This window comes from Equus przewalskii, chromosome 25, assembly GCF_037783145.1.
Source record: "Equus przewalskii isolate Varuska chromosome 25, EquPr2, whole genome shotgun sequence".
Lineage (NCBI taxonomy): Eukaryota > Metazoa > Chordata > Mammalia > Perissodactyla > Equidae > Equus > Equus przewalskii.
Window position 1 is genome coordinate 10,673,872 of NC_091855.1, and position 22,656 is coordinate 10,696,527.

Consider the following 22,656-nt stretch of genomic DNA (forward strand, 5'->3'; position numbering starts at 1 on the left):
TAGAATAATCTCCTGCTTAACATCAATGCACACACACACACACACACACACACTCACAGAGGTTATACTGTATCCTCACTTGATAAGAAAAAATGTCAAACTAATAGTGGAACAAGCTACTTCTGACCACTTCTTGGGGAAGATAGTAGGGACCATGAGGGCCACTTTTCTCCCTGGTCAGTTTACTTCACTTTCAGCTCTTTTCCGATCTGTTTCTGATCCTTCTGGCCTTTTGGCACTATTGCTAGAATCTCCAAGTCTAATTCCATGGCTGGTATATTTTTCAGAGATAAAGATGGAAAACGGCAACATTATGAAACATACATTAATGTTCAGCTATTTCTTGTATATCATGGTCCAGTATTTGGTTCAGAAACCTGAAAGGAATTAGGGTGCTTGACATGGTCATCCAGAGAGACACTGAAGAGAGAATTAATGAGTCTACTTTGTGGAATTCATAGTCTGAGGGAGTCTATTTCACTCTTAGAAAGATTCCTCAATGGAAGTGTTGGCTAGATGGTCCCTAGGGCCTAAACATATACTGCCATAAAGCCTGTCATGGGTTCAATTTCATCTAAAACCAGAATATTACACTAAATTATATACCTCTGTCTTACCCCACCACCCTGGGTAAAGTTTTGCTTTATTTTGAGAAAATTCAATTTAGAAGTCTTCTCTATATGATTCTCTGCTAACTTACTTTTTATCCTTAAAAAGTTCACCCACAGCAAGAGCATGATACCTTGGACTCCTGGTTCTCCAATATATGGGCCATTACACATTGTAAAAGCACTTAGCGATGCAAACCCGGGCAGGCTGGCCCAGAGCTTGGGCTCTTTAACCATCATCCTGTGTGACTTCTCCCATCATGGTCACCTCTCCTTCTCACCATCAGACATCATTTGAGGACAACAGCAACCACATCTTTGGAAGCCTGATTTCTACAGTCCTTCGGTGTGGACTTTTTCTCCTGGGTGGAAAGTCCGGAGGATTCTCCAAAGCTACGAAGCAATTTTGACTTTATCTCTACTTATCCTTAATGACTAGCATGTCATACTCGATAAAAGTAAAGTTAGGAGCTCAAGTTTTCTTATAAGAGAGTTCTGTTCAGTCCTTTTCTACCTCCTACAAGTTTTTCATATTGGGCAAGCGGTTTAAACTTTTTGAGCCTTAGTCTCCTTATTTGTAAAACAAAAACAAAAACGAAAACCAGGGGAAATAGTACCTAGGCATTTTGTGAGAATTCAGTGAGATAATATACCTAAAGCATTTGGCACAGTGCTCGACATACAGTAGGTGTTCAGTAAATGGTAACTATTATAGCCAAATTCTTCTTTCTATCACCACAATGGTGTAAAAGTGGAATTATCTGGCCTTTCTAGAATCCCTAAAGAATGCAAAGAGAGCCCCCATGATTGATATCCATTGCTGCTTAAAAGAGTATGCTATCTGAGTGGAAGATGCTACATAAGCCAAGGGTACTGTGGTATAATATTATTATAACAGGACTTTTTCAGTTGCAAGTAATAGAGAATCTTGACTCAAGTGGCCCAGACAGAGGGAAATACAATGTCTCACTTAACAAGTCTGGGTGTAGGGCAGCTTCAAATTGCATTCCAAATTCAGAAGCTGGAACATTGTCATCCAGTCTGTTCTTTCCATCTTCTGCCCTGTTGTCCTCAAGTCAGCTCATCCATGATTCTAGACAGTGGTAGCAGTTCAGAGGTTACATTCAGGAATGATATTCAGTAGAAAAGAGGCTTATCTCCTCTCCGAGATGATTTTTTTTTTTGAGAGCAAGGAAAACTTTCCCAGAAGTTCTTCAGCATATTTCTCATGTCTCTTTGGCCCAACTGGTTGATACTCACACCTCTAAACTAGTCAATAACTAAGGGAAAGGCCCACTTTGACTACCTTGTACCTACCAGGATTTCTCTCTTCTCTGAGCACAGGACTGCAAAGAAAGAGTGGAACCTTACGAATATGGGGCCCCAGCAGCAAAGAAAAAGGAAATGGCTGTTGGGTAAGGAACCAAAAGTATCTGCTACACTTAGGATACCAATTCCTTGAGATCTAACTAGGGCTGCTTAGAATTCCTGTATTTGAATGCAGTATAATAAAGGAGGGAGTAACCTCAGTAAGTTTGTGTCCAGACAAGAGCTTTCGTGGAAAACTCACTGAAATCCCGAAACAACAATAAAAAGACAGTAAGATGTTCCAAGGCGAAAATTAGCATCACATGTATTGCAATAGTATTTAATATACAATTATTTCAAATACAATTATAAACACCCTGTTCTAAAAGCAAAATTACATGAGTGTAGTTTGTCTTTTGCAAAAGATTCTTGGGAATTTTCACACAGAGCACTTCCATTTGCTTTAGCAGGGCTAAGCAAAGCAGTGGTACATTTTTCCATCTTGCCTCTATCCTTAAAAATCCTTATTAGATGCAACAAAAATGGCATATTGAGTTCAAAATCTCATTTATGGTGCATTCAAAATACTTAACAATTCAATCTGTCTGACCTACTCCTATGTTCATGTTCCTGGTCATTCTCTGTCAATTACCTAGTACTCTCTTCCCTGCAAAATGAAGCCACTTTTTTTTTGTATTAGATTTTTGCCCACAGTTCAAAATCGTTTCAACTTGCAGCTGTGCTTAGGAGACTAGAAGATGCTAAAATTACAGAGAAAGGATATTGACTTAGGGATTGATTTTAAAATAATTGTGGAGCACTATTGGCTTAGAGAGTGTTAAGGAATACCAAAGAAAATTATATTAAGAAGCATTAAGAGGAGAACTTACGTTACCTTCTAAAACTCTAACTTAAATTCATATTTGGGCCTCTTGAGATTTCAAAACCTGCTGTTTGTTTCCCAGCTAGTAGAATGATTTTGCTTTGCATTTTAAAAGCCTACATTTTTTCCAAGCTACATTCTCTACTGGCTATTGCTCAGTGATATAGTCAATGATGATGAACATTGGAGACTTCAAGAAGTCTCACCCCTGTGCTGTGAACATATAGCAATTCTAGGCGTAGAACAATGCATTGTTTATGAAAACACTGCTATAAAGCTATGTGAACAAGAGGGGAAAATTATTAGGAAAAACTAGAACATAGACTTTTTCCTGGGCAGAATAGCCATATTTATTCCTTAGAAGTGGGTGTATGATACAGTCACTCCTTCTGACTAAACTGAAAGGACTTCAAAATGTAACTCACAATCTCAGACCATTTATTTCAGATTACTAGAACAATCAGTTTATCTGTGAGGGATAGATGTGACATTCTTGTCAGAAAAAATGGAAGGCATAATTTAATTATTAAAGTTGTTATTTGAATACACATTTATACTCCTTGTTTGCAATGTTTCTCTTCCACCTATTCATTTGTCTGTTAAATCAAATACAGGGTTGAAATATTTGTAATTAATCAAGAGCAAGTCTGTAAACTGCCTTTGAAGAATTAAACTACCATATTTTATTTGTCAACTAAACTGTTATGTACAAATATCTACTCACAAGTGAAATTAAGACAAATCTTTTGCTATTATAGAAGTAGTCTGTTCTAAGCCAATACCTAAAATATTTCCACATATTAAAAAGTTGTATTCACCAAGCATCTCAGGCCACTGAATGTGATTAAGATTTGCCAAATGTACAACAATGGTCTTACAATAATAGCAACACTTTATCTTGTTGAAAATGATTTGGCCACAATACCTTAGCAAGACATAAACAACACAGTAACATCAATAACTGAAGATGGGACTTGTGCTCTGGGAACATAGAGTAGATATACTTTTCCCTATTCCTACTGCTACTTAAGTACAACTTAAAACCCTGGACATTGTATCTAAAACAAACATAAGACTCTGAAAGGCAGAGAGAAGAAAGCAGGCCAGCCAGTGACCTTGGGCTCTGAGGAACACCATGGTGGTTAGTTGCCTGGGTTTTCTTTTATGCCTCATATATCCCAGACTTGGAACAGAAGTCAGGTGCCCAGAAACATCCATGTCTAAAATATAAGAAGAAAATATTACTGTCTTAACCCATTAGGGTTACTACAACAAAATACCACATTCTGGGTAGCAACATAAATTTATTTCTCAGAGTTCTGGAGACTGGGAAATCCAGGCTATGTTCTCACGTGGTAGAAGGGGGTGAGGTATCTCTCTGGAGCCTCTTTTATAAGGGCAATAATCCCATTCATGAGGACTCTTCCCTCATGACCTAATCACCTCCAAAGGCCCCACCTCCCTGAACAGCATCCCATTGAGCATTAGGGTTTCAACATATGATTTTGTGGGGAATGCAAACATTCAGACTATAGCAATTATGAGCAACTCCACATACATAAACTTGACAGCTTAGATGAAATGGACCAATTCTTTGAAAAACAGAAACTACCACAACTCCTCTAATATTAAATAGATAATCTTAATTGCCCTATAACTATTAAGGAAATTGAATTTATAACTTAAAAACTCCCCCCCGCCCCACACACAATAAAAAATCTCCAGCTCCAGATGACTTCACTGGACAATTTTACCAAAGGTTTAAAGAAGAGTTAACACCAATTCCAAACAATATCTTACAAAAAACAGAAAAGGAGGAAACACTTCATAATTCATTTTTTTAGTATTTTTCAATATTTTAAAAAAATTGAGATATAATTGACATGTGCCATTGTTTTAGGAGTACAACAAATGATTTAACCCAATTCATTGCATGAAGCTAGTATTATCCTGATACCAAAACTAGACAAAACAACATAAAAAAAGAAAACTAAAGACCAATATGCCTTCTAAATATACACAAAAATCCTTAACAAAATATTAGCCAATCAAATTTAGCAACACATAAAAGAATTATATACCATGACTAAGTGGGGTTAATTCCAGGGATGCAAGCCTGGTTCAACGTTCAAAAATCAGTGTAACTCACTGTATTAACAGGCTAAAAAAGAAAAATCGTATCAATAGACACAGAAAAAGCACTTGACAAAATCAATACCCACTTGTGATAAAAACTCAGAAAAATAGTAATATAGAACTTCCTCAATAGAGAAAGATAAAAAGCAGATAAAAAGTATCTACCAAAAATCTACATCTAATATTATATTTAATGGTGAAACACTGAATACTTTCCTTCTAAGATTGGAAGAAGGAAGTCTGTGCTCATCATTCTTATTCAACATAGTGCTGAAAGATCCAGCCAGTGCAATAAAGCAAGAAAAGGAAATAAAATGAATACAAATTGGAAAGGAAGAAATAAAACTGTTTTTGTTCACAGATGACATAATTGTCTATACCGAGAATCCCAAAGAATCAATAAAAAAAAAAAAACTCCTGGAATTAATAAGCAATTATAGCAGGGTTGCAGGATGCAACGTTAATATATAAAAATCAATTGCTTTTCTATACACCAGTAATGAACAATTGGAAATTGAAATTAGAAGCATAATACCCTTTAAATCAGCACCAAAGTGAAATACTTAGATATAAATCTATCAAAATATGTACAAATCTATATCTTGTACTGAAAACTGAAAACCATGGATGAATGAAATCAAGGAAGGGGGCTGGCCCTGTGGCCCAGTGGTTAAGGTTGCATGCTCCTTCAGCAGCCCAGGTTTTTGCCAGTTCAGATCCTGGGTGCAGACCTAGCACCGCTCATCAGGCCATGCTGAGGCAGTGTCCCACATAGCACAACCAGAAGGACCTATGATTAGAATACACAACTATGTACTGGGAGGTTTTGGGGCGAAGAAGAAGAAAAAGATTGGCAACAAATTTTAGCTCAGGTGCCACTCTAAAAAAAATTTAAAAAGAAAAAAAAAGAAAGAAAGGAAGGTCTAAATAAATGGAGAGATACTCAACGTTCATGGATAGGAAGACTCATTCAATATTGTTAAGATGTCAATTCTCCCCAATTTGATCTATGGTTTCAACACAATCCCAATCAAAATTCCAGCAAGTTATTTTTGTGGATATCAGCAAACTGATTCAGAAGGTTATATTGAAAGGCAAAAGACCCAGAATAGTCAAACTCAAGTTAAAAATGGGCAAAAGTTCTGAACAGATACCTGACCAGAAAACATATACAGATTGCAAACGAGCGTATAAGATGCTCAACATCATATGTCATTAGAGAATTGCAATTAAAACAATGAGATACCACTACACACCTATTAGAATGGCTAAAATCCAAAACACTGAGAACCAAATGCTGGCAAGGATGTGGAGAAATCGGAACTCTCCATCATTGCTGGTGGGAATACAAAATCACTTTGGAAAACATTTTGGCAGTTTCATACAAAACTAAAAATATCCTTATCATATGATCTAGCAATTGCACTCCTTGGTATTTACCAAAATGAGCTGAAAATTTATATCCACACAAAAACCTGCACATAAATGTTTATAGCAGCTTATTCATAATTGCCAAAAATTAAAAGCAACCAAGATTCACCAATGGGTGAATGGATAACCAAACAGCACATCGATACAATAGCTTACTCAGTGACGAAAAGCAAAGAGCTATCAAGCTACAAAAAGACACAGGGTAACTTTAAATGCATATTGCTCAGTAAACGAAACAAGTGTGAAAAAGCAACATGCTAAATGATTCCAAATATATGACATTCTGTAAAAGGCAAAATTACGGAGATGGTGAAAAGATCACTGGTTGCCAGAGGTTTAGGAGGTAGGGAAGAACAAACAGATGGAACACAGACCATTTTTTAGGGCAGTAAAACTATTCTGTATGATACTGTAATGGTGGCTACATGTCATTATACATTTGTCAAAACCCATAAATGTATAACACAAAGAATGAACCTTAATGTAAACTATAAACTTTTGAGAGGATATGGGGAAATGGGAATGCTCATACACAGCCGGTGGGAGTTGCAAACTGGTGCAGCCGCTATGGAAAACAGAATGGACATTCCACAAAAAAAACCCACTGCTGGGTATTTATCCAAAGAACATGAAAACATGAATGCGTAAAGATATATGCACTTCTATGTTCATTGCAGCATTATTCACAATAGCCAAGACTTGGAAGCAACCTAGGTGCCCATCAAGTGATGAATGGATAAAGAAGATGTGGTATAGATACACAATGGAATACTACTCAGCCATAAAAAAGATGAAATCTTGCCATTTGTGACAACACGGATGGACCTTGAGGGTATTAGGCTAAGTGAAATAAGTCAGAGGGAGAAAGTCAAATACTATATGATCTCATTCATAAGTAGAAGATAAAAACAACAACAAACAAACACATAGAGACTGAGATTGGATTGGTGGTTACCAGAGGGGAAGGGGGGCAGGGAGAAGGGTGAAAGCAGTGATTAGGCACATGTGTGTGGTCATGGATTGTAATTAGTCTTTGGGTGGTGAACACAATGTAATCTACACAGAAATCAAAATATAATGATGTACACTTGAAAATTATATAATGTTACAAACCAATGTTACTGCAATAAGAAAACAAACTATGAATTTTCGTTAATTACTAATGAATCAAAACTGACTCATCAGTTGTAACATATATACCACACTAAAGCAAGAGGTTAATAATGAGGGACACTGTGGGGGTGGGGGGAAGAGTATATGGAAACTCACTGTACTTTATAGTCAATCTTTCTATAAACCGAAAACTGCTCCGAAAATAAAGTCTATTAATTTTTTTTAAATGTGGTATATCCATACAATGGAATACTATTAAGTAACAAAAAGAACAAAATACTAATGCATGCTACAACACGGATGAACTTCAAAAACATAACCCTAAGTAAAAGAAACCAGATGCAAAAGGCATTGCAGTCATTTGTTTCTATGAAATGTCTGGAAAAGGCAAATGTATACAGACAGAAAGCAGACTGGTGGCTGCCTGGCACTAGTGGTGGGAGGGGACGCTGAATGCATATCGGTAAAAGGGACCTTTCTGGATGTTGGAAATGTAGAAGTAGATTGTGGTATTTGCACAACTCCACAAATTGCTAAAAAGCATTGAATTGTGCATTTTTAAATGAGTGAATATTATGGGATGTAAATTATATCTCAGTAGAGCTATTTAAAAAAATTTATATATAAACAAAAGGTTAGCCATTAAACACATTCAGCTGGTTACCTATGGGTGTGGAGAATGAGGCCAAAAAAGAGTAAACAAATGAAATAAGAGATGGGCCTTTCGTGGCCCCAAATGATGAGACATGAACTAAAGAGTTTAACTCAAACTTCTGCACCTAAGTTCCAAATTATGGAAAGCAAGGAGGCAATCCACAGAAGAGGAAACCAAGTGGTGAAAACGCATATAAAAAGATGTTTACTCTCACTAGTAGTCAGGAAACTGTAGATGAAAGTAACAACTTTTTTTTTTTAAAGATTAGCACCTGGGCTAACAACTGTTGCCAATCTTTTTTTTGTTTTCGGCTTTATCTCCCCAAATCCCCCCTGTACACAGTTGTATATCTTAGTTGCAGATCCTTCTAGTTGTGGGATGTGGGACGCCGCCTCAAAGTGGCCTGACGAGCGGTGCCATGTCCGCGCCCAGGATCTGAACCCTGGGCCACCGCAGCGGAGCACCAACTTAACCACTCGGCCACGGAGCCGGCCCTGAAAGTAACAACTTTTAATGCAATTAACAAAAACCAAAAGAGTGACAGGATTCAGTTCTGGCTAGGATGAGAAAGGGAGTGAGTCACTCTCAAATGATCAGCTTCCACCTTCTTGAAGGTAGTAACCTGGCAATGGCTACTAAAATTTTAAATACTCATACACTGTGACCCTATCATCTCACATTTTTAATCCTGCAGAAACAAAAGCACCACTGTGGTAGGATATATGTAGAATGATATTTATTTTGACATTATTTGTAGTGACAAAAATAAAAGAAAGAGTTCTATTGTACATCAGTAGGGGAATGATTGAACAAGTTAAGATACATACATACCATAGAACAGTTACGTAGTTATTAAAAGAATATTATATCTATATCCTTTACATAGGTATAACCATGAGACATTATTAAGTAAAAAGAGGAAGTTGTGGAGTATTTTTACTAGAATGATCCTAGTTTTGTAAAAACACTACTACTGGGGCCGGCTCCATGGCTGAGTGGTTAAGTTTGAGTGCTCTGCTTCAGCAGCCTGGGGTTTCCCCAGTTAGGATCCTGGGTGTGGACATGGCACCGCTCATCAGGCCATGCTGAGGTGGCATCCCACATGACACAGCCAGAGGCACTCATAACTAGAATATAGAACTATGACCTGGGGGACTGTGGGGAGGAGAAGAAGAAGGCAAAAAAAAAAAGAAGAAGAAGAAGATTGGCAACAGTTATTGTTATATTAACAGTTATATTAACAATATAACAGTTATATTAGCTCAGGCGCCATTCTAAAAAAATTTTTAAAAACTCTACCTGTATATCTGTGCTTGAACATTCCCATAACCATGGCGATGGTAACATTGGTTACTGAGTTGAGATAGGCAGAGAGAGTGTTGGGGAAGATTATTACTGTTTTCTTCACCCCTTTAGCATAATTTTAAGGATGGTGGTAATCTGTTACTTTTGCACATTCTTAAGAAAGCTTAATAAAGGATGTTTTTTATTTGCACGGACAAACCATTCAGTGCATCATTTCCATACACATATACTAGCGCAGAGGTAGAGACTGGATGAGACTGCATAAATCTTTCAACTCCACAGGATATATTGTTGACCTCAATTAACTGCTGTTAATTTTTTTCTCATTTCTTTATTGTGGTAAAATACACATAACATAAAATTTACCATCTCAACCATTTAAAAATAAACAGGTCAGTGGTATTAAATACATTCACAATGTTGTACAATGATTACCACTATCCATCTCCATAACTCTTTTCATCTTGTGAAACTGAAACTCTATACTCATTTCCCCCTCCCTGGCAACCACAACTGTCTCTGTGATTTTGACTACTTTCTGTCTCTGTGATTTTGACTACTTTACGTACCTCATATAAGTGGAATCATACAGTATTTGTGTTTTTGTGACTGGCTTATTTCACTTGGCACAATGTCCTCAAGGCTCATCCATGTTGTAGCACATGTCAGAATTTCCTTGTCTTTTAAGACTGAATAATATTCCACGGTATGTATATACCACACCTTGCTTATCCACTCATCTGTTGATGGACACTTGGGCTGCTTCCCAGTTTTAGCTATTGTGAATAGTGCTGCTACGAATACGGGTGTACAAATATCTCTTTGAGACCCTGCCTTCATCTTTTGGGTATATGCTGTTTCCCACAGGAGCTGTACCATTTTACATTACCACCAGTCATGCACAAGGATTCCAATTTCTCCACATCCTCACCACCACTTGTTATTTCTGTTTTCTTGATAATAGCCAGCTTAATGGATATCTCATTGTAGTTTTGATTTGCATTTCCCTAAGGATTAGTGATGTGGAGCATATTTTCTTGTGCCTGCTGGCCATTTGTATATCTTCTTGGGAGGAATGTCTATTCAAGTCTTTTGCCAAGTTTTGAATCAGGCTGTTTGTTTTTTGTTGTTGAGTTTTAAGAGTTCTATATATGTTCTGGATATTAATCCCTTGTCAGATAGAAGATTTGTAAATATTTTCTCCCTTTCTGTGGGTTGCCTCCTTACTCTGTGGATACTCTTCAAAACACAACTTTTTTAATTGAGGTAACATTGGTTTACAGAGCATTATGTAAATTTCAGGTGTACATCATTGTTTATATTTCTGTGTAGACTATATCGTGCTCACCATCTAAAGTCTACTCATCACCTATCACCATACACATGTGCCCTTCACTCTCCCCACTCCCTCCTTCCCCTGATAACCACTAATCTATTCTCTATATCTGTGCTTGTTGTTGTTTATCTTCCACAGATGAATGAAATCGTACAGTATTTGGCTTTCCCCATCTGACCTATTTCACTTAGCATAATGCCTGATACACAAAATTTAACAATTTTCATGATGTCCAATTTGTCTATTATTCTTTTGTTTCCTGTGCCTTTGGTGTTATATCCAAGAAATCATTGTCATGCCCTACGTTTTCTTCCAAGAGTTTTATAGTTTTAGGTCTTACATTTAGGTCTTTGATCTATGTTGAGTTAATGTTTATATGTGGTGTTAGGTAAGAGTCCAACTTTATTTTCTTGCATGTGGATATCCAGTTTTGCCAACATCATTTGTTAAAAAGACTGTCCTTTTAGGGGCTGGCCCCATGGCCTAGTGGTTAAGTTCAGTATGCCCCACTTCAGTGGCCCAGGTGTGGACCTATACCGCTTCTCAGCAGCCATGGTGTGGCAGTGACCCACGTATAAAATAGAGGAAGACTGGCACAGATGTTAGCTCAGTGCAAATCTTCCTCAGCAAACAAACAAACAAAAAGACCCCATTGAAAGGTCTTGTTATCCTTGTCAAAAATAATTTGACCATATATTTGAGAGTTTATTTCTGGGCTCTCTATTCTCTTCAATTGGTCTATATGTCTGTCTGTATGTCAGTACCACACTGTTTTGATTACTGTAGCTTTGTAGTAAGTTTTGAAATCAGCAAGTGTGAGTCCTTCAGTTTTGTTCTTTTTCAAGATGGTTTTAGCTATTCAGGGATTCTTGAGATTCCATATGAATTTTAGGATTTATTTTTCTATTTCTGCAAAAAAAATATCACTGGCATTTTGATAGGAATTGCATTGAATCTAGAGATCACTTTGGGTAGTACTGATATCTTAACAATATTGTCTTCCAATCCATGAGCTTGGTATGTGTTTCCATTTGTTATGTCTTCTCTAATTTCTTTCAGCAACATTTTGTAGTGTTAATTGTACAAGTCTTTTGTTTCTTTGGTTAATTCCCAAGTATATTATTCTTTTTTGATGCTTTGTAAATGGAATTGTTTTCATAATTTCCTTTTCAGATTGTTTGTTGTTAGTGTATAGAAATGCAACTGATTTTTGGAAGCTGACTTTATATTCTGCTACTTTGCTGAATTCATTAGTTCTAATAGGTTTTTGGGGAGAATCTTTAGGGTTTTCTACATATACAATCATATCATCTGTGAACATAGATAATTTTACTTCTTTAAAATTTGGATGCCTTTTATTTATTTTTAAAATATCTTTCTCTTGCCTAATTGGTCTGGCTAGAAGAACTTCTGGTATTATGTTGAATAGAAGTGGCGAAAGTGGACATCCTTGTCTTTCACAAGGAAAGTGCCATAAATTTTTTAAAATTGTGGTTGCTCAATAAATATGAATGAGTGAATGAATGGCTAGATCAGTCAGTGAGTGAGTAAAACAAATGGGTGTGGTAAACAGCCTTCAAGATGGCCACCAATGATCTGCACCTCCTGGTACCTTTATGTAGTTTCCTCCTACATTATACCAAGTTGGTTGGTGTGACTAATAGAATGTGGCAGAAGTGATAGCATATAAATTAAAGATTAGATCTAAAAGACAATAGAGTTTCCATATTATGTTGATGGTGCTATCTACCTACTATTTAGCTATCTTTTGCTGATTGCTTGATCTGTCATGGTGGGAGCAGCCCTATGGAGAGGCCTATGTGATGAGGAACTGAGGCCTCCTCACAACAGCCGGGTGAGTGAGCTTAAAGGTAGGTTCTCCAGCCAGTCAAGGCTTCAGATGACTACAGCCCCAGCCAACATCTTGACTGCAACCTCACAAGAAAATCTCAGACAGAAGCATCCAGCTCAACTAAGCTGCTCCTGAATTCCTGACCCTAGAAATTGTATGAGATAATAAATGTTTGTTGTTTTACACTACTAGGTTTGGGGATAATTTGTTATGCAGCAATAGATAATATAGAGAGCAAATGAGTGAGTGAATGTGAAATAAGACAGCACAGCAATCATCAAAACAATAGAACATAGATCAGGGTAAGACATGCAGTTTTCTAAGGAGGTAGTGAAAGAGTATCAGGATCTCCTGAAAATAAATAATACCATATCTTACTTTGCATCCTGTTTTAGCAATGACTTTGTCTTGACAAATGCAAGGAAAGAAAAAATAGAAAGACAACGATCTACATAGTCATTATTAATGGCCCCTCCCAAGACCCATCATACCTAGGTCCCACAATGCTTGAAATTCCACTATTAGAGGGCCATTCCTTTGAGTCCCTTTTCCTATAATCCTCTTTATAAATATGTTAAAAATTTCATAAAAATGCTCTCACAAAAAATACCAAATATGTGTACAATGAAAAAGTGAGAGATATAAAAAAGGAAAGGCTTTTTGCTAAAAGTAGAAGCATTACTTTAAATATTTACAACTGTTTTCCCTCACTTTTCCAATCTTAAGTGAAATAGAAATAGTTTAATCAGCTTTCTACAATATGTAAAATTAAATTTACTAATATTACAATAATATATGATCATTTTCATTGCCCAAATTAACATCCATAATTCAGGAAAGTCTTTTTTTCTATCTAAGTCAAATATTTCTTGAAAAAACTCACTGAAAGCAATTTTTCCTTCCGGATATTTCAAGAGTCTTCTTTGTTCCCTATAGTTTCTTCATCTTGGGATGATTCACAAACATTTTCTTCATAAGGATGGTACAGCTGCTCCATTTGCTGAGTAAGCATCTGAATTTCCCACTGAAGACTTTCCATTCTCTATAGTAACAGAAAAAAAACTTCTTGATAGTTATCAGTTATGTTTATGGTGACAAAATCAAAATTAAAATTCAAAGCCACTGAGTTTACCCAATTGGCTAATATTAAAATCTACATCTTAAAAAAGAAACAAATTTGCAAGAATAACTTTTCTGTCAGTACACTTACAGACTTCCAAGATTGCTCATTTGCACCGGTTTCCTGAATTCTCTCTTTCACAGCTTTCTCTGCGGTTGGTATGGGGATGACACTGTTGCTCAGAAGAGTAGCGAGCTGACTGAGGAATTTCTGATAGTGGGATTGCACAGTTTTAGTTTCCCAGCTGAATGAATATGGAGGTCTAACTATTTGTTTTTCCTTATGGATCAAATCTTGTTCACATTTATCCCAAATTTTCTACCCATCTTTTGGTCCTTCAGAGTGAAAAGTGTTGTCTTTCTCAAATTTTTTGGCCAGGATAGCTTCATCCTTATCCTAAATATGCCAACGCACACATTAAACTTCCCATTTGGAATTTAATATGAAACATCTATTTCCCTTCTTTTGAAATATAAATATAGTCATAGCATGAAGCCTCAGGACAGAAAACCCCATGTGAAAAGAAAGAGTTATTGAGTCATACAACTGGCACCAGGGCATACTCCAAAAGAGCAAACTGTATTGGTAGCAGGTGTTGAAATGATGGTACTTGGAAGTCTTTTCCAGAATTCAGTAACTGAGCCTGGAGAAGGAAAATTTTAAAGGAGGTTAATAAGATAAAAGTTAGAAAACAGTAGGTTTTAGCTCAATAAAAATAAGAACTTTTTTATAATTAGAGCTGTTTGAAAATATAATGGCTTTTTTTAGGAGGGAGGGTAGTAAGTTCCTTGTCATTGGAAACATTTCAATAGAAGTAGATAAATACCTGTAAAGAATGTTGACTGAGAAATTGGTATATGAACTTTAATACTGCACCCACTCCTAAGATTTTATATTTCTATGTTACAGATGAAAAAAATACAAGTTCAGGGTCACAATCAGAGTTCATGATAGAGTTGAGAATTAGAATACGAGACTTCTAAATCCCAACATAATGCTCTGAATCAGAGTTAGATGAACGTTGTGTAGTTTAGAAAAAGTATGCCAAAGAAGCAAAAGAGTCTTTGAGTCCTATGTTAAGTGAATAAGTGAGAGGAGAATAAACATTTTCAAAGGCAAGAACAGGGTAGAAAAGGAAAAGTCCATGCTAAATGAAGTAAGTCAGAGGGAGAAAGTCAGATACCATATGATCTTACTCATAAGTAGAAGATAACAACAACAACAAACAAACACATAGCAACAGAGACTGGACTGGTGGTTACCAGAGGGGAACGGGAGAGGGGGGAGAGCAAAAGGGATGATTAGGCTCACAGTTGTGGTGATGGACTATACTTAGCTTTTGGGTGGTGAACATGATGTAATCTACACAGAATTTGAAATATATTATGATGTACATCTGAAAGCTATATAATGTTATAATCCAGTGTTACTGCAATAAAAAAAAAAGGTAACGATTGAGTAGACCATATTAACCAGATTCAGGTTTGTCATTTGCTAAGGAATGGAGACATATTTTCTTCTCATTAAAAAAACACTACCTAACAAAAAAAAAAAAGGAGAGGAAAAGTCCAAAGAATAAGAATTAACAAAACAAAGAAATGAGTTTATCATTTTATTTCAATTCAATATGTATTTATTTCGTACACTCTGTATATATAATGTAGTGCTAATATTCCTGAGAATACAAATTAGATATTGTCTACTCACAACATTAATAAGTATAATCATAAGATAAAATATGTGCCACAACAAATATAAACATTTTCCATGAGAATTGGAGAATAAAGAGGTCATCTGGGATAGAGATGACCTAAGGGACCAGAAAAAAGTTTCCAAAAAGAGATGTATTTGAAATGGTTCTTGAAAAATGGATTCATTCATTCAACAATCAACAAATTTACCTCAATGTCGGTTTGGTCATTCATTCCACAAATTTATTTAAATATTTTAGACATATTTATTCAATGTCTGCTAAATTTCAAACATTGTTCTAGCTGTAAGTATTCAGCAGTGAACAAAATAGATAGAAATCTCTGTCCTCATGGAACTTATATCTAGCAGGGGTTAGGTTGGGAGAGAAAATAAATTAAATTGATGTCATATAGTATATATTCAACAGAGATAAGAACTTTGGAGAAAAATAAAATAGGAAAGGGGGACAGTGAGTGTAGGGAGGGTGAGGGAAGTGTAATTTCAAAGAGAGTGGTAAGAGAAGGCCTCAGCAAGAAAGTGACATTTGAGCAAACACTGGAAGGAGCTGGTGAGGACTGCATCGTGCAGATGTCTGGAGGGAGAGCTGTAGGAAGAGGAATAGCAAATGCAAGGCATGACACGGAGGTGTGAAAGGTGTCTCTGAAGAAGGGTATGATGAGAATGAGAGAGAAAGGACAGTAGACGAGGTCCGAGGAGACAGGAACCTTAACGTGTGAAACCGTGTAGGCCACTCCAAGGCCATTGTAAGGAAATTGGAGTCCTTTGGATTAAAATTTCCACAGGAGTGGTAGAAGTCTACATAGAGGCAAAAGGAAGAACACCGATGGAAAAGCAAAGGTGGGTGGGGAACTTCTGATGGAGAAGCAGGGGTGAGTGGGGAAATTATGAGGAGCACAAGAACACTTTCCAGGATCACAGAGGATCTAGAGGAGTGAGGGAGATGAATAGGGTGGGAAACATAACAAGAAAGGCCTAGATATAACACTGAAGCATTGAAACTTAATTTGTGGGGCAGTGGGAAGCCATAAAAAGTGTGAGTGAAAACATGGAAGCTGTACTTCACAACAATTAGGATAATTGGAATAATAGAGCCCGGCAGCTAATAAATGCAGAACAAATACTACAATTTCAAATACCAGCATTTTGCCACTCCTAATGAAATAGTTAATTCAGGCAAGGATCATCAATGAATGCTAAAGCCATTAAGTGGAAAATTGATGGCAAACTGGATAATCTCATAGTGACTTAATAATGGCTATAAAAGATTGCGTAAATAACAACCTCAATAATGTAAAAGTAGAAGTTTAAATGACAGAAGTCTGTAAGTAGAATACAGTAGAGAACTAAAGGAAAGGGCAAGGACAACAAAATCATCATTTTACTAAACAAAAGATCAAGAGATGTCATAGTTGAGAGAATAAGAAAAAAATGTCAGATATTAAGTCACAAAGATAACCATTGGAGGCACTAAAAATCATATAATTGTACTAGGAAGGTGGGGGAAAAGAGATGAAGAACTAGTATGAGTTATCTACATCTTCTGCCATAGCTGGAAGTCAGGAGTTAATTTCTCAAGCTGAATTCAGAAAGGGGAAAGCTCTTCCTTGTGACAGAATGCCAATAATATAGAAGTAACGATGGAGTTAGGAAATCCCCATTTTTCACCCATCATAATAAAATTTGATTCAGGCAAGAATCATCAATGGATGCTAAATACATAGGGGGAAAGTTTGATGAGAGACAGAATTTTACTCAATATTAGTTTCTCTCCACAATTTACTCATTAATCACAAAAGGAAAAACAATAACTATACACTGGAGAAAAGTAACAACACCCTAAGCAAGTCATCAAAGTTAGCATGAGCAATAAAGGGCAAACAGATATTATGTGCCTCTAGATATGATAGCCTGAGAAAGACAAACTATTGGTCATGTAGTATTCTAGTCAAAAATGCATAACCTGAATCTAATCATGAGGAAACAATATCAGATAAACTCAAAGGACACTCTAAAAATCAATTAGCCTTTACTTTTCAAAAGTTTCAATATCTTTAAAGACAAAGGAAAAGCAGAGAAATTATTACAAATGGAAGAAGACTACAGAGACATGGAAACTAAATGCAATTCATGATCCTGGACCGGATCCTGTACCAGAAACAAAATAATGTTATAAACTGATAAAATTGGAATATGGAATCAATATAAAATTTATTGAATTGTTTGTAGTTCAGACAAGATGAAATAAGAATATTCCACCCTATTCTTTTTTAAAAAATTATTTTATTGAGGTTATAATGGTTATAAACCATTAAACATAAACATTGTGTGATTTCAGGTGTATATTATTTACCATTTTCTGTATAGACTGCATCATGCTAACCACCAATTGTCCAATTTTTATCCGTCACCATACATATGCACCCCTTTACCACTTTCACCCACCACCCAACCCCCTTCTCCTCTGGTAACCACTAATCTGTTCTCTTTGTCATTGTGTTTGCTTATCTTCCACATATGAGTGAAATCATATACTGTTTGTCTTTCTCTGTCTGGCTTATTTTGCTTAACATAACACCCTCAGGTTCTGTGTATGTTGTTGCAAATGGGATGATTTTATGTTTTTCTGGCTGAGTAGTATTCCATTGTATATATATACCACATCTTCTTTATCCATTCATCAGTGGATGGGCACTTGGGTTGTTTCCAGGTCTTGGCTATTATGAATAATGCTGCAATGAACACAAGGGTGCATAAGTCTCTTTGAATTGTTGATTTCAAGTTCTTCGGATAAATACCTAGTAGTGAGACAGCTGGGTTGTGTGGTATTTCTATTTTTAATTGTTTGAGGAATCTCCATACTGCTTTCCATAACAGCTGAACCAGTTTGCATTCCCACCAGCAGTGCATCCCTTTCGCCACATCCTCTCCAACATTTACTTTTTGTCTTGGTAATTTTAGCCACTATGACAGGTGTAAGGTGATATGCAATGTAGTTTTGATTTGCATTTCCCTAACAATTAGTGATGTTGAACATCTTTTCATGTGTCTGTCGGTCATCTGTATATCTTCTTCGGAAAAACATCTGTACATATCCTGTGCCCATTTTTTGATTGCATTGTTTTCTTGTTGTTGAGCTGTATGATCTCTTTATATATTTTGGAAATTAACACTTTGTTGCACATATGATTTGCAAATATTTTCTCCCAGTTGGTGGGTTGTATTTTCATTTTGTTCATGGTTTCCTTTGCCTTGCAGAAGGTTTTTACTCTGATGTAGTCCCATTTGTTAATTTTTTTCTTTTGTGTCCCTTGCCTGAGTAGACATGGTATTCAAAAAGATGCTGAAACCGATGTCAAAGAGTGTATTGCCTATATTTTCTTTTAGAAGTTTTATGGTTTCAGGTCTTCCATGTAAGTCTTTAATCCATCTTGAGTTACTTTTGTGTATGGTGCAAGAAAATGTTCTATTTTCACTCTTTTGCCTGTGGCTGTCCAGTTTTCCCAATACCATTTATTGAAGAGACTTTCCATTCTCCATCATATGTTCTTAGCTCCTTTGTTGAAGATCAACTGTCCATAGAAGTGTGGTTTTATTTCTGGGTTTTCGATTCTATTCCATTGATCTGTGTGTCTGTTTTCATGCCAGTTCCATGCTGTTTTGATTACTATAGCTTTGTAGTATATTTTGAAGTCAGGGATTGTGATGCCTCCAGTTTTGTTCTTTTTCTCAAGATTTCATTAGCTACTCGAGGTCTTTTGTTGTTCCCTATAAATTTTAGGATTCTTTGTTCTATTGCTGTTAAGAATGTCATTGGGATTCTGATTGGAATTGCATTGAATCTATAGATTTCTTTAGGTAATATGGACATTTAACTACGTTTATTCTTCTAATCCATGTGCATGGAATATCTTTCCATTTCTTTATGTCATCTTTGATTTCTTTCAATAACGTCTTATAGTCTTCATTGTATAGGTCTTTCACCTCCTTGGTTAAATTTATTCTTAGATATTTTATTCTTTTTTTGCAATTGTAAATGGGATTGTGTTCTTGAGTTCTCTTTTTGCTAGTTCATTACTAGAGTATAGAAATGCAACTGACTTTTGCAAGTTGATTTTGTACCCTGCAACTTTGCTGTAGTTGTTGATTGTTTCTAGTAGTTTTCTGATGGATTCTTTAGGGTTTTCTATATATAGAATCATGTCATCTGCAAACAGTAAGAGTTTCACTTCTTCCTTTCCAATTTGGATACCTTTTATTTCTTTTTCTTGCCTAATTGCTCTGGCCAAAACTGCCAGTACTATGTTGAATAAGAGTGGTGAGAGTGGGCACCCTTGTCTCGTTCATGTTCTCAGAGGGATGACTTTCAGTTTTTCCCCATTGAGTATGATGTTGGCTGTGGGTTTATCATATATGGCCTTTATTATGTTGAGATACTTTCCTTTTAACCCACTTTACTGAGAGTTTTTATCATAAATGGATATTGGATCTTGTCAAATGCTTTCTCTGCATATTGTATGATCATGTGATTTTTATTCCCCATTTTTTTAACGTGGTGACTCATGTTGATTGATTTGCAGATGTTGAACCATCCCTGTGTCCCTGGTGTAAATCCCACTTGATCATGGTGTATGATCTTTTTAATGTATTGCTGTATTCGGTTTGCCAATATTTTGTTGAGGACTTTTGCATCTATGTTCATCAGTGATATTGGCCTGTAATTTTCCTTCTTTGTGTTGTCCTTGTCCGGTATTGGGATCAGGTGATGTTGACCTCATAGAATGAGTTGGGAAGTGTCCCGCCTTCTTCAATTTTTGGAATAGTTTGAGAAGGATAGGTATTAAATCTTCTTTGAATGTTTGGTAGAATTCTCCAGAGAAGCCATTTAGCTCTGGAATTTTATTTTTGGGGAGGTTTTTGATTACTGTTTCAATCTCTTTACTTGTGCTTGGTCTATTCAGGTTCTCTATTTCTTCTTGATGCAGTTTTGGGAGGTTGTATGCGTCTAAGAATTTATCCATTTCATCTAGGTTATCCAATTTGTTGGCATATAGTTTTTCATAGTATTCTCCTATAATCCTTTCTATTTCTGTGGTATCCATTGTAATTTCTCCCCTTTTATTTCTTAGTTTATTTATTTGAAACTTAACTCTTTTTTTCTTAGCCTGGCTAAGGGTTTGTCAATTTTGTTTATCTTTTCAAAGACTCAGCTCTTACTTTCATTGATCCTTTCTACTGTCTTTTTGGTTTCTATTTCATTTATTTCTCTTCTAATTTTTGTTATTTCCTTCAGTCTGCTAACTTTGGGCTTTGTTCTTCTTTTTCTAGTTTTGTTGGGTGTAGTTTAAGATTACTTATTTGAGATTTTTCTTGTTTGTTGAGGCGGGCCTGTATTGCTATGAATTTCCCTCTTAGAATTGCTTTTGCTGTATCTCATGGGAGTTGATATGATGTATTTTTTTTTTAGGAAGATTAGTCCTGAGCTAACATCTGCTGCCAATCCTCCTCTTCTTGCTGAGGAAGACTGGCCGAGAGCTAACATCCATGCCCATCTTCTTCTACTTTATACGTGGGATGCCTACCACAGCATGGCTTTTTGCCAAGCAGTGCCATGTCCACACCCAGGATCTGAACCGGTGAACCCCGGGCCCCCAAAGCGGAATGTGCACACTTAACTGCTGCACCACCAGGCCGGCCCCAAGATATGAAGTATTTTCATTTTCATTTGTCTCCAGATTTTTTTTTATTTCTTTTGATTTCTTCACTGATCCAATGGTTGTTCAGTAGCATGTTGTTTGTCCATATATTTGTGACTTTCCCAGCTTTTTCCTTACAGTTGATTCCTAGTTTCATACCATTATTGTCAGAAAAGATGCTTGATATTATTTCAATCTTCTTAAATTTATTGAGATTTGCCTTCTTTCCCACAATATGGTCTATCTTTGAGAATTTTCCATGTGCATTTGAGAATAATGCATATTCTGCTGGGGGTTTTTTTCCTTTTTTTTTATTGAGTTATTGATAGGTTACAATCTTGTGAAATTTCAGTTGTACATTAATGTTTGTCAGTCATGTTGCAGGTGCATCACTTCACCCTTTGTGCCCACCCCCCACCCCACCTTTCCCCTGGTATCCACTAAACTGTTCTTAGTCCATAATTTTAAATTCCTCATATGAGTGGAGTCATACACAAATTATCCTTCTCTCGCTGGCTTATTTCACTTAACATAATTCTCTCAAGGTCCATCCATGTTATTGCAAATGGAATGATTTTGTTCTGTTTTGCAGCTGAGTAGTATTCCATTGTATATAGGTACCACATCTTCTTTATCCATTTGTCTGTTGCTGGACACTTAGGTTGCTTCCACGTCTTGGCTATTGTAAACAGTGCTGCAATAAACATTGGGGTGCACAGGACTTTTGGGATTGCTGACTTCAAGCTCTTTGGATAAATACCCAGTAGTGGGATGGCTGGATCGTATGGTAGTTCTATTTTTAATTTTTTGAGGAATCTCCATCCTGTTTTCCATAGTGGCTGCACCAGTTTGCATTCCCACCAGCAGTGTGTGAGGGTTCCTTTTTCTCTGCAACCTCTCCAACATTTGTTGCTATTAGTTTTAGATATTTTTGTCATTCTAACGGGTGTAAGGTGATATCTTAGTGTAGTTTTGATTTGCATTCCCCTGATGATCAGTGATGATGAGCATCTTTTCATGTGCCTATTGGCCATCAGTATATCTTCTTTGGAGAAATGTCTGTTCATGTCTCCAGCCCATTTTTTGATTGGGTTGTTTGATGTTTTGTGGTTGAGTTGTGAGAGTTCTTTATATATTAAGGATATTCAGCCTTTGTCAGATATATGACTTGCAAATATTTTTTCCCAGATAGTGGGTTGTTTTTTTGTTTCAATCCTGTTTTCACTTGCCTTGAAGAAGCTCTTTAATCTGATGAAGTCCCATTTGTTTGTTCTTTCTATTGTTTCCCTTCTCTGAGAAGGCATGGTGTCCGAAAAGATCCTTTTAATACTGATGTCAAAGAGTGTACTGCCTACGTTTTCTTCCAGAAGCCTTATGGTTTCAGGTCTCACCTTTAGGTCTTTGATCCATTTTGAGTTTATTTTGGTGAATGGTGAAAAGGAATGGTCAATTTTCATTCTTTTACATGTGGCTTTCCAGTTTTCCCAGCACCATTTGTTGAAA

The 22,656-nt window shown here is 36.4% G+C and overlaps 1 protein-coding gene across 2 annotated transcripts in view; it reads right to left on the reverse strand.

Annotated features, from left to right (window-relative positions):
- The window catches only part of ESR2 (estrogen receptor 2), a 135,350-nt gene that overhangs the window by 83,916 nt on the left and 28,778 nt on the right, over positions 1 to 22,656 (reverse strand). For both annotated transcript variants that reach the window (XM_070592948.1, XM_070592949.1), the window contains exons 5-6: positions 13,838 to 14,390; positions 13,511 to 13,669 (exon numbers count right to left, since the gene is read on the reverse strand). The gene's annotated coding sequence lies outside the window, so the exon portion shown is untranslated. The remainder of the gene's footprint in view (positions 1 to 13,510; positions 13,670 to 13,837; positions 14,391 to 22,656) is intronic.